The sequence below is a fragment of the Podarcis vaucheri genome (assembly GCF_965113315.1).
Source record: "Podarcis vaucheri genome assembly, chromosome: 9".
In the NCBI taxonomy this organism is placed as follows: Eukaryota; Metazoa; Chordata; class Lepidosauria; order Squamata; family Lacertidae; genus Podarcis; species Podarcis vaucheri.
Window position 1 is genome coordinate 49,276,122 of NC_138767.1, and position 19,526 is coordinate 49,295,647.

General features: G+C 42.9%; 1 long non-coding RNA gene across 1 annotated transcript in view; it reads right to left on the reverse strand.

Annotated features, from left to right (window-relative positions):
• Positions 1-1,493: 1,493 nt before the first annotated feature.
• The window catches only part of LOC309540468, a 72,629-nt gene continuing 54,596 nt past the window's right edge, over positions 1,494-19,526 (reverse strand). The window contains exon 3 of the long non-coding RNA XR_014223322.1: positions 1,494-1,565. This is a non-coding gene — a long non-coding RNA (uncharacterized lncRNA). The remainder of the gene's footprint in view (positions 1,566-19,526) is intronic.

Sequence of the window (19,526 nt, forward strand, 5' to 3'; positions counted from 1 at the left end):
ACACATCCACTTTCCTGAGGGCTGTTGGTATCTGGGCAGAACAAAGATAGAATCGTAGAGTTGGAAGGGACCCTGAGGATCATCTAGTCCAACCCCCTGCAAGGCAGGAATATTCACTTGGCATTATCAGCACCACACTCTAACCAACTGGGCTATGCAGGCTGATATAAGAAGTTTATCCCAGATGTACTAGAAAATGTATTTTCTTTCTTTACCGAGAAAGTTCAGGAGTCCCCAAGTGCCTTTGGCCAATGGCTAAATTCCACCCTACTTTCTATCATGTACTGGTAAATTTGAACATTAGGGGCCACTTCTCAGGGTATATTCTGTAAGCAAGTACTTACAGAGCAAGTACACAACATGTATCACATCAGATCTGAAGGGCACACATGTTTCGTACATGGCTTCTCCTTCAAACTACTTGCAAGCAAAGGCCAAGAGAGGTTCAAGCTTCCACATGCAAATATTTTGAAGGGAAAGGCACTTTTTCCTGCTTATTTCATTGATACAACACTTTCCTCCATAACTCCACTCAAAGCATCTTACGGCAATTTAAACAATAACCATTATATAATAAAAAATAATGAGAATGTAATTGATACTACCAATTAGAATTAAAAACAGCAGCATAACATAAGATTGGAGCATATTATAACAACTGAACTGCAGAACAAACATTGAGCATACAAATCCTTTGATTTTGCAATTGATACTTGCAAATGTATCATATCAAGTGTCTGAGTTTTCCAACCTTGCACTGGCCAGGACCAGTGACAACAGGTCCTTCCTCACTCATTATAGTTCTGCTCAACAGCCACATAAGAGTGCGATGGAAACAGAAAGTGGGGCCTCTTTTCTGCCTTTTCTGCTACATGGTAGGTACAACTGTTTGTTTTTTTGTTTGAATTTCTATCTCACCTTTTTATCCAAGGAGCTAAAGATGGTGCACATGCACAGGAACCAGAGCAGCAGGACCCATCACCAGAGCCAGAGGGGCCCCAGTCCCCATGAACATGGTCGACTCTGAGGTGTAGGGAGTGGCACTCTAGGAGGCTGAGGCAGTCAAGGGCCCACAGCCCAGCTCTCTAGCTGGCCAGGTGAGGCTCGCTAGCTCTGGGAGAAAGTGTGTAATTACTCAACTGGAGAAGGCTTTGAACAGGTGAAGGTCTCATGCCTCACAAGCCCAGATGCTGCAATCAGCATGCAAAGTACAGCTGAGGTGCTGTGTCTGCTCAACTGCCCATGTTGGTGGACCTTGGGCTTGGATGCACCTAGACCTCTATGGGACTGTGCTTTCGGTTTGATTCTGGACTGCTGGACTTCAGATTTGGCCGTTTGTATTGACCCTGGACTGTGTTTCCTGACCTTTGGATTTTGGACTTTGCTTGTGTGGACTGAACTCTGGGCTTAAAACTTTGGACCTGACATACTGACTTGCTGCCAGCTAAGCCAGGGGTTCAGGACACAAGGTAATTGTCACAATCATGGTGCTCACCTTTGTTCTTGTAGAGGGTTACAATGCTGGGGTCACACATTTCTTGTGGCATGGATCCTTTTCCCCAGCACTGCAAGGGAAGACCATCAAGGTGTATAATGAGGGAAGAATTGGCACACTAAAATAATTATAACATGTTCTTAAGTGATGCAACTGCCCCACTATTACACAACGGTAAGGCAGTGGATTTTTTCCTCCAGAGCAATCCAACAGGTTGCACAAGAAGAGCTCTGTTGTGTTAAGTTCACAGTGGCTGATCAGATACCTATTGAAGCCCACAAACAGAACTCTTACCACTAATGTTCTGCAGAAACTAGTATTAAGAGGCATGCTGTTTCTGATAGTGCATGTAGTAAACCGCAACCATCACTAGCAGCCAATGATAACCTTTTACTCCATGTCTGAACCTCCTACAGTACTTGGTTTCCTTTGCCGACACTCAAGCCAGGATCAACTTACCCACACAAATGGTGCAACACATTTTGTGCTGTTGCTCCAGATAGCTGCCATGCTTTGTGTTGCTTGTTCCGCAAGCTGAGCACAAAACTGTAAGGGTGAATTCACAAGGCATGGATCACAAAATCTGAGGCATCCCAAGATCACAATCATTCCAAACCGTTGTCTATATTTGTACTTCAGCATAAGCAAACAAAGCCCTAATGAAAGGCAAAGCAGGTCTTTAATAAATGAGTTCAAGATTTACAGTGTAAAATCCTTTGGGTGCCAGCCATAACAAATTTACTCTCAGCACCACTGAAATAGTGTGAAAGCGATGAAAGCTACAATTAGGCTGGGCTCCAAAATACACACATATAGGTTTGGCGATGAAAAACAAGGTTCCTGATTTGGGAGCTTCATCACCTGCAGGTGGTTAAAAGAATGTATCCATCATTGACACAAACACTGTGAATGTCATCAAGCTCAAGCATCTGACTCCAGTCCTCCAAAGGCTCTTACTGGTGCAAGATCCATTCTTTAGAACTCATTCAGCAGGATATTCTGCTTGTCTCTTGTCTGTTTCAGCCTTGGAACAAATTCGAATCCCATAGTAGATTGAATAATGGGAAGTTAAAATAAATTTGATTACTTTCTCAAATGATTTTCAGCTGCCCAGTGTCTCTTGGGCGCTTTATGTGTAAAAAAAGAAAAGAAAATTTAATTATTGGGTACTCAGGAGAGGCCTATATACTGTAAACTGACATGTAAGATAACAAAAGCGTATATAATACACATTTACTATCGCCAACTTAAGGAATCAACTTTCATTGTGATTAATCATGGATTCTCCTCCTGAGAGAGCTCATGCTGCAGTAACAATGTAGTAAAACTTCGCTTCTCTAAGGGAGCAATCACATACTGAAGATTTGCTGGCTGAGGAGTTGCAGGGTTTGGAGGAAGCCCTGCTTCGCTGACAAAGCCCCAGAAACATGGTGGAATGCTCTAGATATACTGGCAGAGCACTCCACTGCCAGGGCTGTTCTGTAAGCAAAGAGGCACTGGAAGAATGGCTGAAAAAGTGCAGAGATATCAGCAGGGGCATGGTGGCACAGGGAAACTTCAATCACTGACCACATTCCCATCAACAGTGCAGCTTGACTGCACAGCGCCAGGCAAAGAAGAGGACATTTTCCACCCATTCACTTCAAAAGCGGGGTTGGAATTAGTTAGTCTCACATTGCCCATGTCACCATGATAGAGGATAGACTCATAGAATGTGGTGTAACTCAGCACCAAGGGCTCATCCAGACTTCCCTTTGTGCCCTGTTTCTAGGCTCAGGTCCCTGTGAAAACCCGCTCTTTACTATTGAATCAGAGCAAATGGCAATCCACAGTACACCTGAATTGCTTTGGGACAATGAGGCATAAAGACTGTGGTGTCTTTATGGTTTATTTACTCTCGTATACAACCTGAGCCTAGATGAAGGGCTTGCAGAGCATTCACAACCAAAGCAGGTCTGGAGTCCTCCATAAGCGCAGCATTGGATTCAAAGAATGGCAAAAAGCCATGTTTCTGCCTCCTTTTCCACAGCCTGCCACTGTCAGTCTCTACAGCATGTTGTGCCCTCTCTTCTCTGCTTGCCAAACCGCTTGCAAAACTGACACCGCCTCCTGTTCGCTAATGTCATCCACCCTGTCTCTGCCCACCAACACACAGCTGGATGAGGAACCCCCTCCCCTCCTTGTCTTCACTCTCTCTTGATGGGTTCCATGATGGGCCATCACTGTTCTTTGTTTCTTAATGGCTTGCACTCAGCTAGCTCTGCCAGCCTGGCTAGATTTGCTAGCATAAGGTAAACTCAGGAATTTCCATGTTTGGCACAGTTTAATCAAACTTTAATTCTGACTTTTACTCATTCTAAGACTTATGAGTGCCTTGTACCCACAAAACTCTGGCATTCTGACACATAACAAATAGCTGCTGCTCTCTCCAGTGCCTTACTTCTAAACATTTTTCACACTCACAATAGTTGCACATTCACAGCACATGCAGCACACACAAACAGAGCACATATAGTTTCACAGAACTCTCTATCTTACATGCACGCACACAGCGCCAGCAACACTCATATTTACACTCTCAGACACAAGCACCCATGCAGAAGCATGTGCATGTTCTTTACTCTTAAGGAGTAGATGGAATGTTGTTCCTCTCTAAAGGGCTGCCAGAAGCATCTTTTAGTTCCTGACTGGACTTCTCTCACATCTCAGCACTGTGGTGATTAGTGCTGAGATTGTAGATAGATGATCCCTCTGGCTGCCCTTTAGAGAGGAATGTTCAAGGGCAGCTAGAATACTTTTTATGACTGGGAGACAAAGAAATCTGCCTGTTCTTTAAAAACCACTCTCTAAAGAACAGAAAACTTTATCACCCAATGAGATTGCAAGATAAAGTTGCAAAGGCAGGTGGGACACCTTATGTGGTTTGGTGGGCTGGATCTGGCCTGTGGGCCACAGGTTAGCCACTGCTGCTATATGTGAACACTTCATCTCAACATAACTGCATTGTTCTCAAACTCCCCATCTCTCAACAGTGGGGTGAAACAGCTCTCATATCCAAGGAAAATGGCCTCATCTGTGCACACAAATAAGCTCTCTGTTGGCAAATGCCAGTCACTCCAGTCCTTCCTGAATGCACATGTTCTGCTGGATCCATGGAGCAGAATTAATAGTTACTGAATACATGGTGTTCACCTGCAAGTGGGAAGTGAAGATTATAGTCACAACAAGTCTTCCCTTCCCTACTACCGTATTTTTCGCTCTATAACACGCACCCGACCATAACACGCACATAGTTTTTAGAGGAGGAAAACAAGAAACAAAATATTCTAAACGAAACAGCGGATGTATGATTTTTGTGGTTCATGCTGTGGCCACAGACATGTGGTGAGTTTGGGGTAGCCCAATGCAAAAATCCTGAGGATCCATGTGGATCCATGCTTTGTAACCACGTTTTTGCACCACTGCAGCCCCAGGCAACAGTGGGTGCGTGATTTTTTTGGTGCAGGCTGTAGCCATGGACATGCTATGTGATCTGATGGTGAATTTGGGGTGACCCAGTGCAAAAATCCTGAGGATCCATGTGGATCCGTGCTTTGTAACCATGTTTTAAGTGGGGAGGGAAGAAAAAGCACCCAAGGGACAAGGAACACGCGTGGGGTGGGTGGAGAAGGATGCTCTTAATAATGCAGAAGAGGGGTATAAGAGGAGAAGGCTCCTCTCCTCTCCCGCTTTGCTGTGTCAAAGCAAGCCACGGAGGAGGGAAGGAAGGGGAACCATGGATCCTCTGCTCACGACTGCAGCAGATCCCCCTGCCATCCGTAGGCATTCGCTCCATAACACGCACAGACATTTCCCCTTACTTTCTAGGAGAAAAAAGTGAGTGTTATGGTGCAAAAAATACGGTAATTGTTGTGGGTGAGGGAAGGCTGAGCCATGAGCTGTGCATTGAGGTGGCACAATTCACTTTCCTCTCACTCCCTCACAAAGTCCTGTTGTGGCATGCTAAACATAAGATTGGTCTGTGAAACAACCACAGGTCATAGCCAGTGTTAGTCATGCCCATTGCAATTAATGGACATGGCTTACTTACTCTGGATAGAAACATGGCTGAATACGGCCCCAATTCTGTTTGATGTTTTAAGGCTGCCAGTGGTCATACATCATGTCCTTTCTTCACCCTCAAACTTCTCTGGAGACCAGAAGGATACAGTCAGAAGCCTCCATTGCTCAAAACAAAAGTTAGCTAACAATTTAGCTTGACCAATGTAATTTTGATGCTGCACTGCAACATTTAAAACTCAGAACACCAATTAAACCACATATACAACCAAACAATCCATTAAGCACAGACCAAATGGTTTTTTGTTTTTGCTCTTTCCTATCTGTCCCAGATAGGACGCGGGTGGCGCTGTGGGTTAAAGCCTCAGCGCCTAGGGCTTGCCGATCAAAAGGTCGGCAGTTCGAATCCCCGCGGCGGGGTGCGCTCCCGTCGTTCGGTCCCAGCGCCTGCCAACCTAGCAGTTCGAAAGCACCCCCGGGTGCAAGTAGATAAATAGGTACCGATTACCAGCGGGAAGGTAAACGGCGTTCCGTGTGCTGCGCTGGCTCGCCAGATGCAGCTTTGTCACGCTGGCCACGTGACCCGGAAGTGTCTCCGGACAGCGCTGGCCCCCGGCCAATAGATGTGAGATGGGCGCACAAACCCCAGAGTCTGTCAAGACTGGCCCGTACGGGCAGGGGTACCTTTACCTTTACCTTTACCTTTATCTGTCCCAAACTAAAGGAAAAGCTGGCCTTATATAACATAACAACCTTCTGAGTTGCGCACCCCCTCCCAGGCTGGGTCTAATCCAAAGTGTCATAGATAATAATGTCACCCAAACTCATAATTACTTTGTTTATGAAACTGCCTAGCTCGTAATGCTCAGATGCAACACAAATTGAATGTCATTTCCTTCAAAGTTCTCTAAAAAGCCAATTGGTTGGGTGTGGCTTGCAGCACCTCCTCTTTTAATTCTCCTTAAAACTCAAGGGGGAAAATATAGGAAGGAAATGCAGGGACGTGAGCATTTACTAATCAGACTTCCAGATGGCATTTGGAGCGTCATAACAGTAGCTGCTTTCCCTTGCAAAATGTGTCCAGTACTTGGCAATCTTATCGAGAATGGAAGGGTTGCTGGCAGGCTTAATCCCTGCTAATTTTAGGAAACTGAAATGGAGAGGGTTGAAAATCATAATTTGTATTCCCAAGACGAAGGGACCTAGTGACATAAAAGTACATCTGGGTTAGGGATAGCTAGGCAGCAGGAATGCCAACATTTGTATTGGCCTTTGCAGCTTGCCTTTAATAGAGATCTGATTGGCAGATATCAGCAAGTGGCAAAAGCTTCAACTCACAATTTCTATGAATCAGGCTGCTCTTGAATGGCAAAACAGGAAACCATTCCCTCTTCCCAGGTTGGCAACCCTACAAAGCAAGGTTTTTAACTGGTGTAATTAACTGGGCTTTTCAAAATTTTATGCGCAACAAAATATTTTTGTAGCATTTACGGTGTGGAAAACAGTATCCAATGGGACAAATATGGAGAATACACTCCAAGTCACAGTAAATGGAAAATCGTTTATTTTATTAATAAGTCTCTTTAAAAAAAGAAAAGAAAACGGAAGTGACCCACTCTAACACTTCCAAGAACAATAGAACACAACCCCAGAAAAGCATATTCAGTATGTTCAGCACAGTAGTTTCAGTACTGGCTGGAAAGTGACACTGTGTTTGGTGCCTGATGGAAAACAGCGGCATGTCACATTATATTGCTGGGTTCCTCGCAACTGTCTGAAAGGAAGATGGATGTGTGGGCTTTTATTTTTTTAGACGAAGCAAACTGCTCTTCAGAGACCTAATTGCTAAAGAAGCATTTTTGTATGACTGGCAATTTCTACACAGTGAACTCTAATGACAGATCTACAAAAACTGAAGAGCTGCTCTAAAGCACTCTTGTCTGTCAGTACAAGATATCTGGGGAAAACCCCTGATGATTGTTTCTGGCCTTGTATAGACATATGTTTTACTATTTTGGTTTGATTACCATATTTGATCTTGCAGAAGCTTGAGCATTCATATGTCAGCATCAAATAATGATCAACGGCACAGTGATTATAGACATCGTTTGGGTGTATAAAGAGCTGTACTCTATCTGGAGTGTAAAGTGTGTAAAGTCTACAGTTCTTTCAATATACCTTAAGAGCAAAGTAATAATAATAATAATAATAATAATAATAATAATAATAATAATAATAATAATGCAATCCCATTCATGTCTGCAAGTCTGTGAAGTAGGTCTGCCCAGATACGTTTTTGAGAACAGATTTCCACTAAGAGAAAAAGCAGAAATGTGAGGTTGGATGTAATACAATCAAGGCCAGAATCAGTGATTGGCATCTTCAGGCAGTTATTAAGGTCCTAGTCTATCTCCAGGTCCCACTACACTGGGTGGCTGGGGTTGTGAGCCATCAACTACTTTAATGGCCCATGATATCCCGACCCAGAGCAACACTTGTGTTATTAAAATGGTGGGCAGCTCGCAGCCATCTGTTGCAGATCATGCTGCTTCTGCGCCTGTCCCACCAGCAGGAAAGCCCAGGAAGGAGACCTGTTGTAGGAAGGAGCACACAAGTGTCACTTTGCTGGTGGTCTCTAAAGCCTGGAGCTGACCCTGTGTCTAGTAATAAACCAAAATGTATGTATATATTTATTAATTTACTTACTAAATTTCTATTAAACATCATCTGAGGGTCGCAGCTCGGTTTGCAATATAAAAACACAAAAATGCATAACACACTAATAAACAAAAAACAATACCACCAACCCCAGTTTAAAATATCATAGTTTGTTTAAGTAGCCAAAGGCCTGGGGGAAGAGGAATGTTTTTGCCTGGTGAGCCTCGCTGGAGAGAACATTCCGCAAGCTGAGAGCCACCTTGGAAAAGACCTGTACCCGTGTTTCTACCCTCCTGACCTCTCATGGAGGGAGCACAAGAAGAAGGGTCTCAGATGATGATTGAAGGGTCTGGGTTGGTTCATATGTGGAGGGGTGGTCCTTGAGTTATTGCAGCCCTGAGCCATTTAAGGCTTTATACATCAAAAGCAGAACTTTTATTTTGGCCTGGAAACTAATTGGCATTGAAAACATGACAGTTCATCTTCTAATGTGTTAATTGTTTTCTATACCCAATATTTTTTGTGGGGAGGGCTGGGCATGAAAACAGAGATATATAATTATGCCATGGCTGTTTTTGTTGATTTTTATCACAGAATAATTATTTTATAGTTCAGAAACAGAAAATAAAATTGTTTATTTTTTGGATCCATGAAGTTTTAGGTTGAAAAGAAATGGGTACTTGGCAAAAGTTTCCTTTTGTTTATCATTCTTAAGTGGGTTAATATAAAATCTACTCAGCTGAAATGGTTTTCTAGACAGAGTAATAATCTCAATGGTCATAACACTTTGAGGCTTTGTATGGCATTCTTTAGTGACGTAGACAGATTTCTCTCAAGTGCATTCCTTTCAGACCACCTGAGAACAAGTATTCCTCTACAAAATTTATATTCCTAAAATTATCCATTCTCCCTGGTTCTATAAAAAAAGATAATTTGCTCATATTTTCCCCCTTTGCTCTGAGTATGCAGCAGTCATGTTGGACATCTTTCCTCAGTGTTCTTCATTTCATCATTCAGCCCACATCTGGTGGCTTGACCTTGGGATCTGTGCCATTGGACAGCTCCATATATCAATGTTTTCTTGGCAGAAACCTTCCCCTCTACCATCTTTCATACTGAAGTACATGCTTTTTATACACTGTGATAAATATGCACTTTTGACTGCTAGTTCATGCCAAGAGGCAAAGCCACACAGTTAACTGTTCCTCTTCCTTTGCCTATTTTTTTGTGTTCGATAGCATATTCAAACAGCATATTCAGAAATAGCCATGATGTTCACTTTGCACAGAGAAATCAAGTGAAAGTCTAAGTGAGGAGGAACAGTTTCATGTATTTGCATTTTTGAAACATTTCTATTTATGCCTTACAAAAATCTGTCCAATATGCGTTATTGTTTTTCCCCAATGCACTAAACAAAGGAATGATGTAATTTATATTCATAACGTGTAGCTCCAAACAACCCTAGAGATACAGAGAGAGATAGTGATCCAGTGGGGTTCATGTATGCACTGGAGTTTAATGTGTGCAGCTGGATTTCCCGTGTGAGCAAGTGTTGCTGACCTAAAGACTGGACTATGGTAATGCACTCTTTGTGAGGCTGCCTTTGAATGTGGTCCAGAAATTACAACTGGTACACAATGCCAGAAATGCTTTGAAAATGGTCCAGAGACTTCAACTGGTACACTTGTTATTGAGTGTGCGCTGGCGAGAACAACGTATCACGCTAGTTCTGAAACATCTGTCTTGGTTACCAAGTTTTTCCCCTTAAGCCTGATTCAAAAATGGGTTTTGACCTTTCAAAGCCCTGTGAAGCCTGGCCACTGACGGGAACTCAGCAAACACGTTCTTCCATATGAGTCCCCAAAGGTGTTAAGATCTGCTGATGAGGTTCTTCTCTGAGCGCCCTCTTTCTTGAGTAAGATTAGCTTCTCCTAGGAGCAGAGCCCTTTTGAGCTGCGAAACACAATCTTTGGAAAGGCTCATTTACGTTCTTCCTTGTTTTCCTTTTAGAGACAAGAGACAACATCTCTGCTCTACCAGGCATTTTAGCATTTAACTGGAGCTATGCTTTTAGTGTTTTGTGGGTTGTTGTTGTTGTTGTTTTGCTTTTGAGTAATTTTATTAAATTATTCTAATTCATCTATAAAGAGCTTAAGTTGTTTCATTGCATGTAAGCAACCTTGAGACCATTCACATTTAAAAGAAATGGCCCAGAAATATGGGGGGGGGACCCACTTCAGAAATAGCTTTAAGTTTTTGTAACCATAGGATGGGGAGAGAGTTTAAAGCATTATAACAACCTAAGGAGTGGTGTACTCTTGTAATGCTACAATCCCATGCATAGCTATTCAGAAGTTAGCAATACAGTGGTACCTCGGGTTAAGAACTTAATTCGTTCTGGAGGTCCGTTCTTAACCTGAAACTGTTCTTAACCTAAAGCACCACTTTAGCTAATGGGGCCTCCCACTGCCGCCGCGCCGCCACTGCACGATTTCTTTTCTCATCCTGAAGCAAAGTTCTTAACCCGAGGTACTATTTCTGGGTTAGCGGAGTCTGTAACCTGAAGCGTCTGTAACCTGAAGTGACTGTAACCCAAGGTACCACTGTATAGGATTGCAGCCTAAGCAACATAAGGGTCATCGTGTTCCACCCCCCCATCTTTAGACTACAATACTATATTCACACCTGTAAGCGCCATTGAGCTCAATGGGACTTACTTCTGAGTAGACATGCATAGGATTGTACTGTTAATGACTCTTAAGTGTATATGTATGCTATGAGTGCATATCAGTTTTATGTAAGTTTATCTGTCATCATTTCCCTCCCAAAATCCAGGATATTTCATCTTGGCAAGGAAACTGAGAATTCTGTTAGTGACTGAATTACAGAGATCCTCACAGAACTATTTTCTGAAGTGGAGAATTAACTCAGTATGTTCCTTACACTGGCACACTGAGTTTGCACACGCAACCTCTTCAAACTGCCGGCATTGCTACGTTAGATATTTGATCCAGATTTGTAAGAAATAAATCTTTAGGCATGGCAGTTCCCACGCTCCCTGTTTGTTTGTTAACTCCAGAAATGGCTTGCCCAGTGGAGCAGAGCCATAATGGTACCTTCTCAGCAGGTGTGTAGATGTTACTTACTGGGAGGGACAAGGGTGAGCTGGCTGGGGCAGGTAGGCACAGGTACGAAGTAGTTGGGTAGAGCAGTGGGATCACCAGATTGGCTTCACCAGTATCATCATGCCAATGTCCCCACCACCTTGCCTCACCATGCCCATCTCCCTCCCAGTAAGCAGCAGTAGCATGGCAGCTTTGCCCCCTCTGGTCAAGCTGCTTCTGCCTCAGTTTCACCTGGATCAAGCCTCAGTTTATTGGCTCTCAGCCAGTCCAGCACCAGACACTTGTTCAGGATATCCATTGACTCACACCACTACTTGATGAAAAAGAGAACTAGAACTGTGTGTCCTCAGTGCACTGACTCAGAGCATTTTACTGCATATCTATGGATGGCCTCCTTCACTAGTTTCATGTTAAAACTAAAGGGCATGCAGGAGCCAAAGACTCTGGGCCGAGTCTTTATCGTCTTTCGGCAATTCCTGGCAAAAGTGCAAGCATTTTCTGAGAATTTATGATGGCTCAGAAAGACCCAGCCCTGTCTGAATCAAGATGTAAAGTTTTGTCTATCACTGTTCAATATGAACAAATGAAAAAGGCTCCGGTGAGAAAAAGCCTTGTTGCTCCTCCGTGTACTTAGATGTTATCGGTGTTATCATCAGACAAGGTGGTAAGGTCAGAAGTTGTTGGCAAGTTCAAGAAGTCAAGAGAGTTTCAAGAAACCTGTAAGCCTCAGCATCATGTTACAGGTAAACAAAATAATTTAAGGCTGCAAAGCCACATGCGTTTACCTGGAAGGAAGAACCATTGTACTCAACAGGACTTACTTCTGAAGAGATCTGTGTAGGATTGTTGTGTAAGTTGATGAAAAGCACATAGAAATTAAATGCCAGCTCATTGAATTCAGTGCCTCTATCATGTACTCCTAACAAGATAATAGCAAAGGGCTGTGATGACAAATGGATTGCAGAGTTTTAGCCACTGTCTTAAAAGTGGTTCTACATTGCAAATCTATGGCAACATACTTGAGATGATGTTTCTTTGTGGGCTGCAACCTACATCTCTATTACTACTGCCAAATGCCTTAGTCTGTTTGTGGAAGCTGCCTTATAGCAGGTCAGAATATTTCTCAATCTAGCCCAGTATTCACTACTCAGACCGACAGTTGTTTTCGAGTAGAAGTCTTCATCTGCTACCACTTCCTTTTACTGTAACTGGAGACGTCAGACATCAAACCAGAGGCTTTATGCAAGCTATAGCTCCTCCCCAAATGCTCTTCCTGTCACAACCTGCACAAAGTACTTAGGATGAAGGCAAGATATTGCTGTACATCAGGGGGAGGGGAAAATATGGCCCAACAGAGGATGATGTACTCCACCTCCCATCAGCCCCCGGGTCAAAGCTGATGGGAGTTGTAGTCCAGTAACACCTGGAGGGCCATAGACCAAAGTTTTGGATTGAAGATACCCGGGACTCCCCCCCCCCCACCAGAGCTCACCAGAGCTCAGTGGCACCTATCAGATGGGCACCATTGCCATTCTAAGAGAACAAGGGAGAAGTTCATGGTGAGATCAGGCACCTCTTTTTCTAGAAAAATAGCACTGAAGATACCATTTGTGTTCCAAGGGACACCACAGAGAGGGAACAAAAGGACCTGCGAATAACAGCTGCTGAACTTTTTAAGAAAATCAGGGCATTAGCAATATAGCTGGCAGGGACTTCAATGACTACTTAGAATCTTGAGAGGAAAGACAATCACTATAGAGAGGGGCAGGGGACATAAAACTGGTAACGATGAAGTCAGGATGATGAGGGCAACCACCTGAACATGGGGATTAAGGAGAGCCACATTATGATAACATACCCTCCAACATTTCTCTGATGAAAATAGGGACATCCTACCATACCCTCCATAGGGACGTGGTTGGCGCTGTGGGTTAAACCACAGAGCCTAGGACTTGCCGATCAGAAGGTCGGCGGTTTGAATCCTCACGATGGGGTGAGCTCCCATTGCTCGGTCCCTGCTCCTGCCAACCTAGCAGTTTGAAAGCACGTCAAAGTGCAAGTAGATAAATAGGTACCGCTCCAGCAGGAAGGTAAACAGCGTTTCCATGCACTGCTCTGGTTTGCCAGAAGCGGCTTAGTCATGCTGGCCATATGACTCGGAAGCTGTATGCTGACTCCCTCGGCCAATAAAGCAAAATGAGCGCCGCAACTCCAGAGTCGGCCACGACTGGACCTAATGTCAGGGGTCCCTTTATCTTTACCTTACCCTCCAAAATTTCTCTGATGAAAACAGGGGTGTCCTAAGGAAAAGTAGGACATTCTGAGATCAATTCAGAAACTGGGATGGCTTCTGTAAATCAGGGATGTCCCTGGAAAATAGGGACACTTGGATGTTCTGTGATAATCATGACAAAACATCATAAGGATGTCACTGCTCTCAGTAATTGTACTTGCTTTAAGCCACAGTGCCCCTTCTGGCAAGGCCTTTTTATAAACATGCTTTTCTTTTAGAAAGAGTATTTGAATATTGGTGCAATGTGAATAAAAAGCACAACATTCTAGAGAAATAAGGCTGAATATTATATTTAGAATTTCAGATGGATTCCTGTAAGTGGCAGAATATATTTAAAATGTCTGCAACACCCCAAGAAGCAAATCATGTTCTGATGCAGCCTGATAACAACGTAAGTGAATCCAGCCTTCTGTGATAAGCTAATCTGAGATGTAAATTGACGTTTGTGACATTAATTGACTGGCTACACAAACAGCAGAGAGCCCATGGCTTTCTAATGTAAATACAAGGAAAGCCACTGTAATCCTTCAGGTTCTAGCTATTATGACTGTTCACATGTGTTACAAAGAAATGACATTTTTCTTAAAGAAACTATAGATAAAGGATTTGATGTGATATAATTTGACTTGGACCTTGTACGCATAGTAGGTCTCTGTTCTAGAGAGGAATGATATCTTCTTCTAATCAGCTGTTTATTTCTAGAGCAAAAAAAAAAGTCTTTTCAAGTATTTCAGCCATAGCATGAAGCACACATTGCAACTAACAATGTGTGTGCACTTCACATTAACTGAAAGTGAACAGAGATCTATTCAGTTGACCCTAGCTCTGTTCAAGGTGTTCATGACTTGATTCTGATAACATTTCTGCTTCGCTCTAGGATTCTAAAAAAGACAAATCTTAAAAGGCACTGCACATTAGCTTCAGCAGAATATAAAGGGGATAGCATTTTAGCTGCACAACTGCAAAAAGGTACTTTTACACCACCTGCAGGCCCAAAGAATGAACAAGGAGAAATAAGTTACTGTGGCTCAATTACCACTAGTTTTCATCTTTTGCTGTTGCATTAAATTATATCCATATGGATTTTCCCAAAATGGTATGTGTTTTGTTTTTGGAAAAAACATTTAAAGTAATCCATTTCATCACTTGTTTTTATTTCTTCCCACACATTAACTGCTAAGAGGCAGATACTGTGTAAATGGAAAGATAAGGCCCAAACAGCCATAGATACTTAGATGATACAATTAGCACCAAGGAAAAAGTAATGTATAAAATAAGGTTACCAGATTTTTTTCAATGAATCTGGGGACACTTTTCAACTTCAATGGATTTTGCATGGGGACTGATATGAAAATCCAGGGACTGTCCCTGGGAAATGGGGACATCTGGTAACCTTAGTATAAAAGTCAATTTGTGCAAGTGAAACATAAATATTACAAGCAATTTTTGTAGAGAAATACACAGTGTGAAAAAGAGGCAATATTGAGGAACCCCTGGTGCTTTCCTCCTTCTTTTATATTTCCTTCTTCCCTACCTTTTTTTTTGCTCACCTTCTTATCTCTATTGTAATCAGTGGACAAGTGTTCATGATTGACTACATAAAAAAGGACTCATAAGAGGATCCAAAGGCTCTAAGCTAGATTCACTTTTACATAAGGTTGAAATTGCTGGAGAAATGTTTCAGAGATACAGAGGCTGAAGAATTAAGGATATAGGCAAAAGCAGCCAAATAGAACAGTTCTTGAACATTTCTTTAGCTTGAATGCTAACACATCTCCTCCCAGATCTTCCCCTCCTCCCATTAAACTAAAATTCTATGGGGAAACTAAAAGTTAGTATTTTGCCAGTTGGTGTTTGCTTGGAATTTGTTTAAAATACTGAACTTGAAAAAGAAGACTACAATGTACCTGCTGAAAATACGAATGAGATCTCTTTGAAAACAATAATGAAGCATTCATTTGCAATATATTTGAAAAATTATGAGGCAATTCTCTAAACTTGACCCTTATTTATTTTTTCCTATATAGATAAAAATGCAAGACTGTCATCATGCTAGTATTCTTATGCACAGGCACAGTTGGCAGAGGAGGGGGCAGCGTATGCATGTGTGTGAGAGTCAGTGGGAGAGGCAAACAAGTGAGCCAAGGTGGTCTGAGGAGAGCCTGTCTGCCTGCAACCAACCTTCTTGCCAAGATGCCGGGGGCAGCTGTGTTATTAGGGGTAGCCATGTAAGGCTCCCCTTTCCTTTGGTGGGTGGAAGAAGGAACAGAAGAAATTGGTTGCTGCAGAAATGGGGATGGGAAGATGAAAAGGGAGCTTAGTCATTATGTGGGCAGGTAAGGTGACGCTCTAGGGCATTGCCATGAGGGAAATGGTGAGGGATTGATGAGTGGAAGCAAGCAGGTGGGCAGCCCCTAGTTATTTAAAAATATTTATATGCCACCTATCATGTAAAACGTATTCAGGTAGTGTAAAAATATAAATTACAATACAATAAACCAGGCATAGGCAAACTCGGCCCTCCAAATGTTTTGGGACTACAACTCCCATCGTCCCTAGCTAACAGGACCAGTGGTCAGGGGTGATGGGAACTGTAGTCTCAAAACATCTGGAGGGCCAAGTTTGCCTATGCCTGCAATAAAAAGATATACACTACACAAAAACAGAGCAATACAACATAATTTAAGCCGAAAGCTTAAAAACATAGTGACTATAATAAGGAGTCCTCAAAGGTGGGTCAGAAGTGCCTAAACTGCAGCAGAGCAGAATATGCTTTATTTTCAGGGAGAGGTCATTCCAGTTTATAGGAATCAACACAGAAAAGGTGTTTCCTGATTGTCACCAGATGGATGTCTGCAGGGCTTCTTCTGGTAATTGCAGTGACAGGGCAAGTCTACATAGGGAGAGACGCAAGTATCCAGGTCCCAAGTTGTTTAGGGACTTCAATACCCCTTGATATTAAATAGCTAGCAAAATGGAAATATTGGTAATATTGAAGTATCTGCCAATAATGAGCTACATTTACTTACTTCCATTATAATGAATGGTTTCCACTGACTGTTTTGGAAGAGATTAGTGGATTTCAGTCCAAGGTGGGGACCCCCAATTCATGTGGAGGGAGGAGGACATATATCTGGCTTGGGGGTCTATCTGGCCTGAAGGTGCTCCTTCCACTTCCCTGCCCTCATTCACTGAAGCATGGAAACAGATCAGAGGCAGCATCAGCAAACCTCTGCTTTGAGCTGAGCAAAGAAGAGATGGAAGGAAAGTCAATTTAAGATCTAAGAGGTGGAGAAGAGGGAGAAAAGCAAACCCAGGGTCATGGCTAAACATGGAAATCCACTTTAAACCATGTAATTCAAAAGCATATTAATGCATCTAGCTCCCTGATATCAATCTGTAATCTAGTTCAGACAGTCTCCATTTGCTCTCTGCATAGTAGTTATTAATAACTTATTTTGAGTTATCATTACATAAAGACCACATCAGCATTCCAGTGAAGACAGGGACAGCCTCAGCAACCCTATGATGTAGTCATAACACATTAAGGGGCTCTTTTTTCACATCATTATGTCTTGAACTAAGAGCAGACTATGCTGTTGACTATGATTTGACTGTCAAACTGTACCAATATTATTTCTGCTAATAGGCTGACCTCTTTTATATTTTTCAGATATGTGTGGCTTTGGTTTCGGTGACCGGCATCAGTGAAAATTTATGGATGTTGCCCTGTTTGTTCTAAGTGATCAATTGCACTGACACAAAGAGAATAATAATGAGAAAACCCTCCACAAATCAGAACTGCATCTTCCTTTAAAGAAGCAGCTGACTGGAGAATTTACAGTCAATATGTACCTCATTGGAGAGAGCTATAAACTACATGGTGAAATCAAAACCTCCTTCCAGAGTTGGAAACCATTTTTACATTCAATAACATGGCAGATTATATTACCTTATAAATAATAATTGTAAATCCGTAAGTATTCAGTAAGATTAAAAACATGAGATGTCTCATAGGTTTAGACTAAGTTAGACTTATGCTAGATTTCTGAGCGTATGCCATATTATGACTATATTCTGCCAAAGTCAATAGAAAGGAACTGAAAGATTATTTCCATACCATTTTAAACTGAAAAGGCAACATACCAACTCCCTAATCCAAGGTCCATAGGATTCCATGGGAACCTCTTCTTTGTCTATTGTGTAAGAAAAGAAGTGACAAAGAATTTACTTGGATCATGAAGCTGAATATGAGAACTGTGCACAGTACCTTCTTAGTGAACATTTCTGGGATGGGTGGAAGCAGTAAAATTCTTCTCTAGTAATGATATTATTTAGCATTTATAGAGTGCTTCCTGGGAATGTTCAGATTCCTTTGATTATATTATTCCGTAAAATCTTACATCAATCTTATAATGCAGGTCAGTATTATCATTCCCTTGTTCCAGCTGGGAGGCTGAGAGATTGTGACAATGTCCCAGCAGTTACTCAGGAAGAAACAAGAGGCTAGCGGGGAAAAGTCGTGGTAAGTCAAGTGTGGGCAAGCAGAGCATATAGCAGCTGCACAGTGAAGCGACTGGACACACCACTGCTACTACTTTTGTGCCAGGGCCCTGTGACCTTCTGTTCCCTAGTGATTAATAAACACACGGACACGAGTATTTAGGGTTATGGGTTCAAATAGGCCACAACTTTATTGGTTACAGATGTGAGCAGTTTGGCCTAGACACTGGGTGAAGCCAGGCTATATCTCGTCTCCTGCCCATCTTCAGGGAGTCCACCAGTAGGGGGAACCCTGTGACTTAAATCAAATAGGAGCACCCCGAGGGGTCCCTGTTGGGGTCATGGCATGGCCCTAGCCCACGTCCAGGCATCGGACAGGATCCACATCCCCAGATCCCTTTAACAGGATACCCTTAATGAAGAGGGGCAGGCAGAGGCTACAACCTCCTCTCCATCCAAACAAAGGCTTACACAATGCCTAACCTCACAAAGTTGTGGTGATTGCTACAAGGTAGGCAAAAACCAAATGGCTGGTGCTAATTTGCCAAGTGGAAAAAAAATCCTACCCAGCCCCAACAATATGGCAGCCGACATTTGTCCATAGCAAGGTCATGTCATAGCAAAGCATAAAAAGAGGATGGGTGAGTTGGGAGATCCAGCAAAAGGGCTAAATTTCCCACGGCCACACTCCCTACCAGCGCTGATTGCCCAGTGGGGCCACACTGGGCCCTGCCTAGCACCAGTGACATGGTTGGGACGGCATGTGGGGGCATCAACCCCTCGTCCCCATGCCGGATAACTGCAGGGGCCCAGATGCCTGGTCACAACACCGTCCACCTAAAAAGGTGAGCAGACCTCCCATCCAGTAAAATACTCTTTTGCAACTTGGAGAATCATGGGCACCTCCTCCTCCTCCTCCTCCTCCTCCTTTTTAAAAAAGATGATCCTAACCTTAAGCTGGACCATAAAGAAGGCTGATCGCCGAAGAATTGATGCTTTTGAATTATGGTGCTGGAGGAGACTCTTGAGAGTCCCATGGACTGCAAGAAGATCAAACACATCCATTCTTAAGGAAATCCACCCTGAGTGCTCACTGGAATGACAGATCGTGAAGCTGAGGCTCCAATACTTTGGCCACCTCATGAGAAGAGAAGACTCCCTGGAAAAGACCCTGATGTTGGGAAAGATGGAGGGCACAAGGAGAAGGGGACGACAGAGGACGAGATGGTTGGACAGTGTTTTCAAAGCTACAAACATGAGCCTGACCAAACTGCGGGAGGCAGTGGAAGACAGGAGTGCCTGGCGTGCTCTGGTCCATGGGGTCACGAAGATTCGGACACGACTAAACAACAAACAACAACAAAACCTTAAGGTAAAAAGAACCAAACCCTAT